The following is a 13366-nucleotide window of genomic DNA, read 5'->3' on the forward strand; positions in this document are numbered from 1 at the left end:
TGTGCCTCACAGCTCCCTCTGTGGCCACTGCCGGGCTCCGCAGCCTCACTATGTGAGGTGGGTGTGCGATCGGGCTGCCGTTTTCACCCAGGCAGCACGGAATGATATTATTAATGAGCGGGCACCCGCTCGACTTCTTTTCCGTTCTGTTTTGGGCTTTACAGCTCGTGTATATGCCTCACGAGGCCACCCGCTCTGATATCTGGATGATTGGAAACTAGGTTTCCATCACACCTCCCCCTTCCAGCTATCTCCGCTCTCTGGGTGGTTGGAACTGCCACCGTATTCTAGATAATGCTCAAGCTGTGGGAGGGATGCTCCTACGTACCTCCAATCCACAAAGCCACAGAGTCCCTCTATGTGCCGCTGTTCGAAGTGTGTCCCTCCTCCTTATGCTAATGTTTTCGAACGGTTGTATGTAGCTACCCGGATCAAAACCATCCTTTTACTGGGGCCAGGTACCACGCGGGACGATGCGCTCAGTCTGTCTCTGCAGGAAAGGTTCTTTATTTTTGGCACGCGGGCCACGTGGCAGCCTCTGAGTTGTCCCAGCTGGGCAGTCGCTGATTCGGGCCGCAAGCAGTGCGGTTCTCATTCAAACTTTACCTACAGGTGCCCGTTGGGTTCAGTTGTTGGATCCTGCAGTTATATTCTATGGAGTTTCACCCGTAACAGCAGATATAACTGGAAGCTCGAGCCCGATTCTCAGGAGGCCATCTTTGACGGCACACAACAGCGCCCCCATTATTCTTGATTATTTTTAACCAAATATAGATAATTCTTGTTTGTGTATGTACTTTTATGGCGCAAACCAAAATAACGTTTTTTGATGATGATGATTGCTTTGAGTATTTCAATGAGTGTTTTGTGATGGACTGTGTCAAAGGGTGCTGATAGATCAAGTAGTATTAGTGCTAATTTAATTTTGCAGTCTGCGTTAGTTTTTAGATCATCTCATATTGATAATAATGCTGTTTCCTTTCCTCTCATGTGTTTGAAGCCGACTTGTGCCTGGTCTAGTATCCCATTGTTTTCTACATGTTTCAGCAAACGTAGCTTTCTAGCAGGTTCGCCGGCTATGGGATGTTTGAAATTGGTCAGTAGTTGGTTAGGTCTTCAGTATTTCCTGATGGGTCTTTAAGGAGTGGATTGATGTATGCCAATTTGAAGGCTCGTGACGCATTTCCTGTTGTTAGTGAATGGTTAAAGAGGTTGAGGAAATAGTATGCAGGTGTTTTTTGAGTGAGGATAGTTTTGTACATGACTGATGGGAAAGGGTTTCTGCCAGAGAGCTAGGTTGCATTTGTTCACTAGCTGCTGATTTGTTCTGTCAATACTGGTGTGTAGGTGTTTAGTCTTGTAGATGGCTTCAGCATTGGCTGGTTGGGGATGTTGTTGGTATTTTTGGGGATGCTCTTAATGACTTGCAGGGTGTTTGTGATTTTATTTTTGAAGTGGTCTGCAAGGTCATTGCATAGTTTTTGTGATAGTGTGGGTGTATTGCAAGCTGGTGTGTTTCTTAGCTTGTTGATGATGTAGAACATATCTTTCTGGGTGTTGTTTGAGATGGCGATTAGTTTGTTGTAGTATGTCTTTTTTGCTTTGAGTATTTTGGTTTTGCATAGTCGTATCTGTCATTGGTATGTGATTGTTTTCTGTTGATTGTAGCTTTTTCTCCATTCTTGTGCCCGTTTCGTGTTGATTTTCTCCAGTGCTCTGAGGTGTGGTGTTAACCATCTCACCAATTGTTTCCTTAGTGAGGGGGTGAATGTTTTTTCTGGTCCAATTTCATCTAGTGTTTTTGTGATCCATTTTTTGATTGTCTCAGTTCTTTCCTCGAAGTTGGATGAGTCCAACACACTGATTTATGGGTTTGTGGCTTCGAGTCTGGGGCTTAGGTCAGCGATGTTTATGAATTTCCAGTTTCTTTTCTGAATTGGAAGATTAGCTAGAGTTCGCTAGAGTTCGCATTGGCGGATGGATCACTAAGAGTATTATGATGTGGTTGCTCCAGAAGATTTGTGTTGGAGGTACAGTTGTGACTAGGTTTAAATAAAAAAAAGATTTAATCTACGGTGTGGCCTGCTGTGTGTATCGCTCCCTTCACTGATTGTTGTAGATGCATCGTTGCTTGCAGATTTGTTAGAGTTTTATGTGCGCCAATATTTTTTTTTGTTCGAACCAGATGTTGAAATCTGCCAGTATGATCAGGTGATCATGTTTTATGCAGTGTTGCTGATGACTTTCACTAGTGTGTCAGTGAAAGTAGGGTTGTATGTTGTTGGTATGTTGATGTGTAGGAATGATACATAGGTTTGGTGGTCTAAGGCTAAGTGCAGAAAGAGTGAGTCACAGTTTGGGATGTTTAGTGGTGGTGCTATTGTCATCTTAAGCTGGTCTTTGTATGAATGGTGAGACTGCCTCCTCTTTTTTCTAGTCAGTTTGAAGTTGCTGGGTAGGGAATCATGTGCTATTGCCTTGAAGTTTTGAGGTAACCAGGTTTTGCTGAGGAATAGGATGTCTGTCCCTCCATCACTAAGCAGAAGCTGGTGGTGAGTACCCGGACCTTCCACGAAACTCAGGATTGAATGGAGCAGTAATGCAGCGATAATAGCAATATTGCTGCATTTTTGCCGCTCCGCCCAATGCGTGATGAGCCCCAGAGTCGTCATTGCACTCTAAAATATTTTTCTCACAAGTGAACAGAGGATAGCACAGGGGCAGCACGCTGGTCTTGGGAGCAAGACAACGCAGAACCCCAGAGGTTCGAATCCCAGATCCACGCTTAGAAACCGAAATCAGGTACGGTATTAGGCACCTTATAAAAAATAATCAATTAAATAAATAATGAATGTGGTATCTCCCCAAAAAAAGGCAAAACTAAATTATTCTCCCACTCTCTGTGTCACTGTAAGGAGCCACAAGAACCCCCGGGTTATCTGCATGGGAGAAGAAAGGATGTCTAGCCAAGTTTGGCTCTACCAGAGAGATTGAATTATGGGTTCTGGCTTCATGCGAGAAGGGGCTTAAGGATGTGGCCACCTGGAAGGTCAATTGTGACCCCAGTACAATCTAAGGAGCAGCTGGGTGCATGATGAACACTGATGCCTGTACCATCTGTGCATGGACTTCTCGCCTCTTCCTGCTAGCAATGCTGAGCTATGTAACAGCTGTGGCCAAGAACAAGAAAAGGGGGAGAGGCACTGCACACTCCAGTCATTGTCCAGACACACGGAAGGACATTAAAACTCCCTTCTTTCTGGACCATAGGGAAGAGGAGTCAAGTCTCAGATACTGGAGGCCAAAGGGAAATGTGAGAACTCGTACCCGGGTGGTGCCTTCAAAAGCGAGATTGCCCAGACCACAGAGGAGGGGCAGAATGGAGAAGATAGCGACATCTGCATACACATTTGTGGTCGTCTATGGGATGAATTAATCTAGTTCATTGCGTATGGAGAAAGCTTTTGAAGTCAACCGCAGAATGAAAGGAGGAGAGTCACTCTGTGTCTTCTTCTACCCCTTCATGAAGAGGATGGGGAATTATACACCAGGGATTGCAATGGAGAAACTGCCTGTCGAGATGCGACGATAACCCCTCAGTGCAATGTTTGTACCTGCTTTATTTTAGAGCAACAATACAGTCTTCGGTTGCAGCTGAACAGCCTGGCCAGCTATGCTGATCACCACTGCAGGCTCTAGAGGGCAGGAAGTTAGATTCAGCAGGAAGCCAGTCAAACCAGCCCAGTGAGAAGGCCCATAAAGTGCCTGGGGCCAGATTACAGAAGCTTTGTACCAGGGCAAGAGCAAACTTGCACAGTATTACCACTGGGGCAAAGGTTGCCCTTTTTTTAAAAAAAAACACTGGGACATATTAGAAAACTATTGCACCATCACAAGTGTAGTTTGTCATATTAAAAGCACTAGGGCAAAAATTGCCCCACTGCAAAAAAAAGATGTATTTTCGCTGCATTTTTGCAACGGAGCAAAGTTTGCCCTAGTGCTATTAAGGAATGGTATTAGCACTAGGGTAAACTTTGCCCATATGCAAAAATGCATCGACAATGTATCTTTTTTGCACTAGAGCAATTTTTGCCCGGGTGCTTTTAAAACGAAACTGCACTTGTCGTGGTTATCTAATGTGTCCTAGTGTTTCTAAAAATAGAGTAACCTTTGCCCTAGTGCTAATACCGTGCAACTTTGCACTTGCACGGGGAAAAGTTTCTGTAATCTGTCCCCTGGTGTTTACAAGGACATATGGACCCGGTTAGTTTCTGCAGTGGGTTGGGTCACGAGTGTGAGAGTAGACACAGCTGTAGTAACTTTAGTGATAAGAGTAGCTACATGGATTGAGGTCACACTTCTCATTGTGGGTCAGCACGTTGGTGCCAGAACTAGATGATTTGCTTGGTTATACCACATTTGCCAACCTCCGGGTGGTATTGACGGTAACTGCCTGTATGCCCAACCCAGTTGTCATATGAGCAGCTGTGTCCGGCTTTGACAGTTGTTGGGTCCTTGGACCGTGCGGCAGAGCGTGCATAAGGGTTGTCTGTGGCATCACTCAACATGACAGTGCCCCAGAGGCTCCTGGGAACAGACTAGACATGTTCTCGCACAACTAAACAGGTACACGGTTCAATAAATAGTGTTGGAACTAATTTTAATAGCACGCTTTGGTGTTAAGTATATTGACTGTGCTTCCAGTCAATGGTATCATGTTTGTTGTGTGTGTCTTCAATTGTGCACTCTGTTGGTGGGAGTACCACCCGTTCCGCTGCCGCCTTCATCCAGTTCATCACAGCGCGGGAAAAAGAGCCTGAGTTTCTTTCCTTTTCTAGGTATGAATGAACATTTGGGCACATTGTTTTTGTTCTCTCACTTCCCTGCTTTTGAATGCCCTGCTTGTCAAGATGCCATTAACAGCCAGCAGATTGGGACCGTGGCTGCCTCCGAATGCCAGCCCCTGCCAAACGTTGGCGCTCCTGCCAGCTGGCAGCAATACCCACGAGGCACGGGCAACCGTGTCACTCCAGAGAGAGAAAATACAAGGCCGCGCACCTTCAGAGCCGCACGGCGAACAATGGCGGCGAGCAACAGCTCACTGGCCGCCGCTGGGAAAGCGGGAATGTGTCTGACTGACTCTGCCAGAGATAGAGAAGGGGGGAGAGAGGGAGTGAGAGAGTGAGGGAAAGAGACAGGAAGAGACAGGGGGTGCGCAAGAGATAAAGTGTTAGAATGTGAGAGAGAGAGAGTTAGAGAGGCGTGAGAGACAAAGAGGGATAGAGAGAGAGGGTGAGAGGAAGAGAGTGTGAGGGAGATAAAGCGTTAGAGTGTGAGAGAGCGAAAGAGTGAGAGTGCGAGAGAGGAGTGAGAAAAAAAGAGGTATAGCAAGCGAGAAAGCACAAGAGAGACTGTAAAAGAGATGGAGAGAGGGCGAGGGTATGAGTGAGAAACAGAGAGCGAGAGAGAAGGAGAGAATGTAAGAGAAAGTGAAGGAGAAAGAGGGAGAGAACTAAAGAGGGAGAGCGACTGAGAATGAGAGAAAAGAGAGAGGAAAGCAGGGTGAAATGAGAACACGAGAGAGGTTCATGAGAGGAGTGGTCTGGGGATAGGGTGTTAGATAAAGAGATGAAAGAAGCGCAGCACGCGCGCGAGAGAGAAGGATAGATGGGCAAGAAGAGAAACAAAGAGATGAGCAGAATCGAGGAGAGCAAGTGAGGGAGGTTGAGAGTGTGGAAAATAAGAGAGCGCAAGAGACAGGTGAGAATGGAGTTGAGGAAAAGTGAGCTACAGTGATACAAGAATTATTGAAATGAGTTCCTGGACAGCAGAATACATGCTATGTGACAAGACCCTAGTGCATTGTTTTGAAGTAGCCATTGGTCTGCAAGCGCCATGTTGCAGTGCGAGCAACACGTGTCCTCCCTTGCCTTTGACTTCAGCAGTAGACTTGCATGAATTCATCAGTGTCCTTGCCTTCGACTTCAGCAGTAGACTTGCCTTTGACTTCAGCAGTGTCCTTGCCTTTGACTTCAGCAGTGTCCTTGCATTTGACTTCAGCAGTAGACTTGAATTTGACTTCAGCAGTGTCCTTGCCTTTGACTTCAGCAGTGTCCTTGCCTTTGACTTCAGCAGTAGACTTGCATGACTTCAGCAGTGTCCTTGCCTTCGACTTCAGCAGTAGACTTGCCTTTGACTTCAGCAGTGTCCTTGCCTTTGACTTCAGCAGTGTCCTTGCATTTGACTTCAGCAGTAGACTTGAATTTGACTTCAGCAGTGTCCTTGCCTTCGACTTCAGCAGTAGACTTGCCTTTGACTTCAACAGTGTCCTTGCCTTTGACTTCAGCAGTGTCCTTGCATTTGACTTCAGCAGTAGACTTGAATTTGACTTCAGCAGTGTCCTTGCCTTTGATTTCAGCAGTAGACTTGCATGACTTCAGAAGTAAACGTGCATGACTTCAGCAGTGTCCTTGCCTTCGACTTCAGCAGTAGACTTGCCTTTGACTGCAGCAGTGTCCTTGCATTTGACTTCAGCAGTAGACTTGAATTTGACTTCAGCAGTAGACTTGCCTTTGACTTCAGCAGTGTCCTTGCCTTTGACTTCAGCAGTAGACTTGAATTTGACTTCAGCAGTGTCATTGCCTTTGACTTCAGCAGTGTCCTTGCATTTGACTTCAGCAGTAGACTTGCCTTTGACTTCAGCAGTGTCCTTGCCTTTGACTTCAGAAGTAGACTTGCCTTTGACTTCAGCAGTGTCCTTACCTTTGACTTCAGCAGTAGACTTGAATTTGACTTCACCAGTGTCCTAGCCTTTGACTTCAGCAGTGTCCTTGCATTTGACTTCAGCAGTAGACTTGAATTTGACTTCAGCAGTGTCCTTGACTTTGACTTCAGCAGTAGACTTGCATTACTTCAGCAGTAAAGTTGCATGACTTCAGCAGTGTCCTTGCCTTCGACTTCAGCAGTGTCCTTGCCTTTGACTGCAGCAGTGTCCTTGCGTTTGACTTCAGCAGTAGACTTGAATTTGACTTCAGCAGTTGACTTGCCTTTGACTTCAGCAGTGTCCTTGCCTTTGACTTCAGCAGTGTCTTTGCATTTGACTTCAGCAGTAGACTTGAATTTGACTTCAGCAGTAGGCTTGAATTTGACTTCAGCAGTGTCCTTGCCTTTGACTTTAGCAGTGTCTTTGCATTTGACTTCAGCAGTAGACTTGAATTTGACTTCAGCAGTGTCCTTGCCTTTGACTTCAGCAGTGTCCTTGCATTTGACTTCAGCAGTAGACTTGCATGACTTCAGCAGTGTCCTTGCCTTTGACTTCAGCAGTAGACTTGAATTTGACTTCAGCAGTGTCCTTGCATTTGACTTCAGCAGTAGACTTGAATTTGACTTCAGCAGTAGACTTGAATTTGACTTCAGCAGTGTCCTTGCCTTTGACTTCAGCAGTGTCCTTACATGACTTCAGCAGTAAACTTGCATGACTTCAGCAGTGTCCTTGTCTTTGACTTCAGCAGTAGACTTGCCTTTGACTTCAGCAGTGTCCTTGCCTTTGACTTCAGCAGTAGACTTGCATTTGACTTCAGCAGTGTCCTTGCCTTTGACTTCAGCAGTAGACTTGCATATGACTTCAGCAGTGTCCTTGCCTTTGACTTCATCAGTGTCCTTGTCTTTGATTTCAGCAGTAGACTTGCATGACTTCAGCAGTGTCCTTGCCTTTGACTTCAGCAGTAGAATTGCATGACTTCAGCAGTGTCCTTGCCTTTGACTTCAGCAGTAGACTTGCCTTTGACTTCAGCAGTGTGCTTGCCTTTGACTTCAGCAGTAGACTTGCATTCGACTTCAGCAATGTCCTTGCCTTTGACTTCAGCAGTGTCCTTGCCTTTGACTTCAGCAGTAGACTTGCATTTGACTTCAGCAGTGTCCTTGCCTTTGACTTCAGCAGTGTCCGTGTCTTTGACTTCAGCAGTAGACTTGCATGACTTCAGCAGTAGACTTGCATTTGACTTCAGCAGTGTCCTTGCCTTTGACTTCAGCAGTGTCCTTGTCTTTGACTTCAGCAGTAGACTTGCATGACTTCAGCAGTAGACTGGCATTTGACTTCAGCAGTGTCCTTGCCTTTGACTTCAGCAGTGTCCTTGCCTTTGACTTCAGCAGTAGACTTGCATTTGACTTCAGCAGTGTCCTTGCCTTTGACTTCAGCAGTGTCCTTGTCTTTGACTTCAGCAGTAGACTTGCATGACTTCAGCAGTAGACTTGCATTTGACTTCAGCAGTGTCCTTGCCTTTGACTTCAGCAGTGTCCTTGTCTTTGACTTCAGCAGTAGACTTGCATGACTTCAGCTGTAGATTTGCCTTTGACTTCAGCAGTGTCCTTGCCTTTGATTTCAGCAGTAGACTTGCATTTGACTTCAGCAGTGTCCTTGCCTTTGACTTCAGCAGTGTCCTTGCCTTTGACTTCAGCAGTAGACTTGCATTTGACTTCAGCAGTGTCCTTGCCTTTGACTTCAGCAGTGTCCTTGTCTTTGACTTCAGCAGTAGACTTGCAATTGTTTTTGGGGGTTTCTTTAGCGTAAGCCTATTTAGGAAGCAACAGAGCGCAGTCCATGTTGCTGAGTCTAACATATGAGATGGGGGTGGTGGGGTATAATCCAGGTCTTGAAATAGTGTTTGAGGTGAGGGACATGGGCCCATACTGGACACTTCGGTTGTCGATTTCCTAGCAAACAATTGCCAGAGGGAGACATATGTGCCCCCCCGCCCCCCCCCCCTCCCCCCACGCTCCCTTGCCCCTGTCTTCGGCTTTAGTTTTACTTTACTTCATTGTATTTAATTGGAGTGACCACAGACTACAACTCCCAAAACGCAATTGATAGAAAAATGAAAGACCAGAACTGGGCATTGTTTCCCAGAGAGACCAAGAAGAACTGGCAGAAGGGCGCTCTTCAAAACCATTTCACATGCATTGGAGTCATCAGGTGACCTTGGGAAGAAGCGGCAAAGAGTAAACGCTCCCTGCTAGAGTGGCAGCGGCATTCAGGTGCGCATGATATCCCAGCAATGGCGCGGCAGCAGCCTGCCGCCAAGCTCTAATACCTGGGTAATGAGCAATAGCTAAGTGCGAGATGTAGGCGGGTAGAGATGGGCGGCCAGCACAAGCTGACGCCCGGCCCACTGGTTCCGGCTCCATTCGCTGTCCATCAATGTCTGTCTGCGGGGATAGAGCCAGGAACCGAGCACGGCTTGAATCCGATCACTGAGGCCCAGGCTGCAGGACTACACATGTGGTCTCAGGACACTGGCTGCTGCAGCTTTCACGTGACACACAGGGTTATGGGAAACATGCAGCCTGCACGGCGCGGTGGTCATAGTGTTCCGCCATAGAGCTCTGCGTGAGCGAGTGCTGACTTGGCCGCATCTTGGTGCCCACCGAGCCAGGTCAGCCTCTTGGCTCTCTGCATGCCTAGCCAAATCTCCTATTGTAATAGCTTCCCCACCTCTGGGCGTATGGTGAAGGTAAATGAAAAACAACAGACGAGCTTTGCCGGTGGACTGGACACTAAAACCAGTGAGTTGGAGCCCGGGGTTCAGCAGGAAGTGTACACGTCGTCAGTATCGTCCACTTTCGGATCCGGTCTCGCCCGACATTTTGTGGCCCGTGGGAAGTGGAAGCGATTTGATGTCTGGATCTTAAAATCCGAATTGAAGGCATTTCTCTGCAGCATCTTTCAAACTGCAATGAAGAAATGGGATTCACTTCAAGGGCATCAGTATGCAGGCTATAGTATCTGTGTAGAAATGTGGTAATTGGTGTAGAGTACTAAAACTTTACCGTATAACATGATTAAATCATATATGAAAATTATGTCACACAGTTTGCACAGATTTGCTGGAATTGGTTAATACATCACTGTTGATAACCGAATGTATAGTTTTTATTTGTCATTAGTATTGCATATTAATCAGTGCGCATATTAGTTACAGTTGAATCTGGTTGTCGTCGACATTGACTCCGTACCTAGTAAACTTTTCAACTTTTACTAATTTCGACATGTTATCATTTTTTTTCTCACAAAGACCACTACATCCCAGCAGGGCATCAGAGCACAGAATTCTTTACTAGTATTAGATCCCAGCAGGGCATCAACGCACTGTATAGTTTACCATTACTAGATCCCACCTGGCTAGCAGAGCACAGAATTGGTCAGTATTAGATGTAATTAGAGCATCAGAGCACATTCTGGTTTATCAGTCCTAGATCCCAGCAAGGCATCAGAGCACAGCAGTATTTACCAGTAGTAGTTTCCAGCAGAGCATCAGAGCACAGTATGGTTTACCAGTAGTAGTTTGGAGCAGGACATCAGAACACAGTATTGTTTACCATTACTAGATCCCATCAGGGCATCATTGCACAGTATGGTTTACCATTAACAGATCACAACAGGATATCAGAGCACAGTATAGATTACCAGTAGTAAATTCCTGAGGGCATCATAGCACAATATGGTTTACCAGTACTAGATCGCATCACAGCACCAGATTGTTTACCAGTTCTAGATCACAGCAAGGCATCAGAGCACAGTATGGTTTACCAGTACCAGATCCCGTCAGAGCATCAGAGCAGCGGATTGTTTACCAGTACTAGATCACAGCAAGGCATCAGAGCACAATATGGTTTACCAGTACTAGATCGCATCAGAACACCAGATTGTTTACCAGTACTAGATCACAGCAAGGCATCAGAGCACAGTATGGTTTACTAGTACCAGATCCCATCAGAGCATCAGAGCAGCAGATTGTTTACCAGTACTAGATCACAGCAAGGCATCAGAGCACAATATGGTTTACCAGTACTAGATCCCATCAGGGTATCAGAGCACAGCATGGTTTACGAGTACCAGATCACAGCAAGGCATCAGAGGACAGTATGGTTTACCAGTACTAGATCCCATCAGGGTATCAGAGCACAGTATGGTTTACGAGTACCAGATCCCATCAGAGCATCAGAACAGCAGATTTTTTACCATTACTAGATCACAGCAGAGCATCAGAGCAGCAGATTGTTTGCCAGTACTAGATCACAGCAAGGCATCAGAGGACAGTATGGTTTACCAGTACTAGATCCCATCAGGGTATCAGAGCACAGTATGGTTTACGAGTACCAGATCCCATCAGAGCATCAGAGCACCAGATTGTTTATCAGTACTAGATCACAGCAAGGCATCAGAGAACAGTATGGTTTACCAGTACTAGATCTCATCAGAGCATCAGAGCAGCAGATTTTTTACCAGTACTAGATCACAGCAGAGCATCACAGCAGCAGATTGTTTGCCAGTACTAGATCACGGCAAGGCATCATAGCAGCACATTGTTTACCAGTACTATATCACAGCAGAGCATCTGAGCATCAGATTGTTTACCAGTACTATATCACGGCAGGACATCAGTGCAGCAGATTGTTTACCAGTACTAGATCCCTTCCGGGGCATCAGAGCAGCAGATCATTTACCAGTACCAGAGCCCATCAGAGCATCAGAGGAGTGGATTGTTTACCAGAACTAGATCACAGTAGAGCAGCGGATTGTTTACCAGTACTAGATCACATCAGTAACTTCAGAGCAGTGGATTGTCTATCAGTATTAGATCACAGCAGGGCATCAGAGCAGCAGAGGGCATCAGAGCAGCAGATTGTTTACCAGTACAAGATCCCACCAGAGCATCAGAGCAGCGGATTGTTTACCAGTGTGCCAATGATTCTCAACTGTTCCTCAGTGTAAGTCTCAGACGAATGACTTTAAAAATGACACACCAATAATGAAGTGCCACCCCCATAAAAATCAGGCGACCCCTATATATATTTGTGGGCAAATTGAAGGACCTGATCCCTACCACGAATTTACAGTGGGAATCTTGAGTCCACCACCTAAAAAGGATTAGTAGGTGTTTGAATCCCTAGCAGTGGGAGGCTTTGCAGTAGAAATAGAATGATTTGTTTTCTGTCCCGGGCGTGAGGTCCGTATATTTTGCATCAACACTTCAGACAGACCAACAATTTGACAGTCTAGTCCCAAGGGTCCAAGAGTAGCTTTATCTAATTATACTACACATTATGTTATTAATGCTTTATTCAGAGGAGCTTTTCATCTAAAAATAAATGTCCCCATGAAAGAATATGGAATGAATGAATTGTGTGAAGCCCCATAAAAAGGAGTTCTAGTGGAGGGAATTGCCTGCGGCCAGTCCCTGGTCTAGCTGCAGTGTTCTGATGTTGGTTCCAGGGGGGTGTAGAATCCCATAAGAAGGGGTTCTTGTGGAGGGAATGGCCTGCAACCAGCACCTCGACTAACTGCTGTGCTCTGTGGGTGCTCCCCAGGGGCGTGAAGACCCATCAGAAGGGGTGCTGGTGGTGGGGATGTTGAAGCGCCAGTGTAGTTGTTCCATCTCGTCTGTGGCCAGCCCCTAGTATTGCTGATGTATTCTGTGGGTGTTCTCCAGGGCGTGAAGGCCCATCAGAAGGGGTGCTAGTGGTGGGGATGGCGAAGAATTGGTGGTGTTGTTCTGTCACCTGAGGTAGATCCTAGTCTAGCTGGAGGCTTCTGGGGATAGTTCCCAGGGGCGTGAAGGCTCATCAGAAGGAGTGTTTTTAGTATTGATGGGGAGGCATCAGTGCTGTTGCTCTGTCACCTGCAGCTATCCACTAGTCCAGCTGAGTCCACGGGGCGTGAAGCCCCATATGAATGGGTGCTAGTGGAGGGGATGGCCTGCCCCTAGTCTAGCTGCTGTGTTCTGTGGATGACCCCAAAGGGTGTGAAGCCTCATAAGAGGTTCTAGTGGAGAGAATGGCCTATAACCGGCACCTAGTCTAGCTGCTGGGTTCTGGGGGTGTTCCCCAGGGCGTGAAGGCCCATCCAAAGGGGTTCTAGTGGAGGTAATGGTCTGGGGCCAGCCCCTAGTCTAGATGCTGTTTTCTATGGGTGGTTCCAAGGTGCATGAAGCAGCATAAGAAGGGTTCTAGTGGAGGGAATAACCTGCAGCCAGCACCTAGTCTCGCTGCAGTGCTCTGCGGGTGCTCACCAGGGGTGTGAAGACCCATCGGAAGGGGTGCTAGTGGTGGGGATGGAGAAGCGCCAGCGCTGTTGTTCAGTTGTCTGTGGCCAGCCCCTAGTCTAGCTGCTGTGCTCTGGGCTTGCTTCCCAGGGGTGTGAAGGCCTACCTGAAAGGATGCCCAGTAGTGGGGATGGTGGCCAGCACCTAGTCTAGCTGCTGTGCTCTGTGGGTGCTCCTCTTCTGTGTGAAGGCCCATCATAAGGGGTGCTAGTGGTGGGGGTGGAGAAGCGCCAGTGCTGTTGTTCCAACGTCTGTGGCCAGGCCCT

This window comes from Ambystoma mexicanum, chromosome 8, assembly GCF_040938575.1.
Source record: "Ambystoma mexicanum isolate Mex_15411 chromosome 8, UKY_AmexF1_1, whole genome shotgun sequence".
NCBI lineage: Eukaryota > Metazoa > Chordata > Amphibia > Caudata > Ambystomatidae > Ambystoma > Ambystoma mexicanum.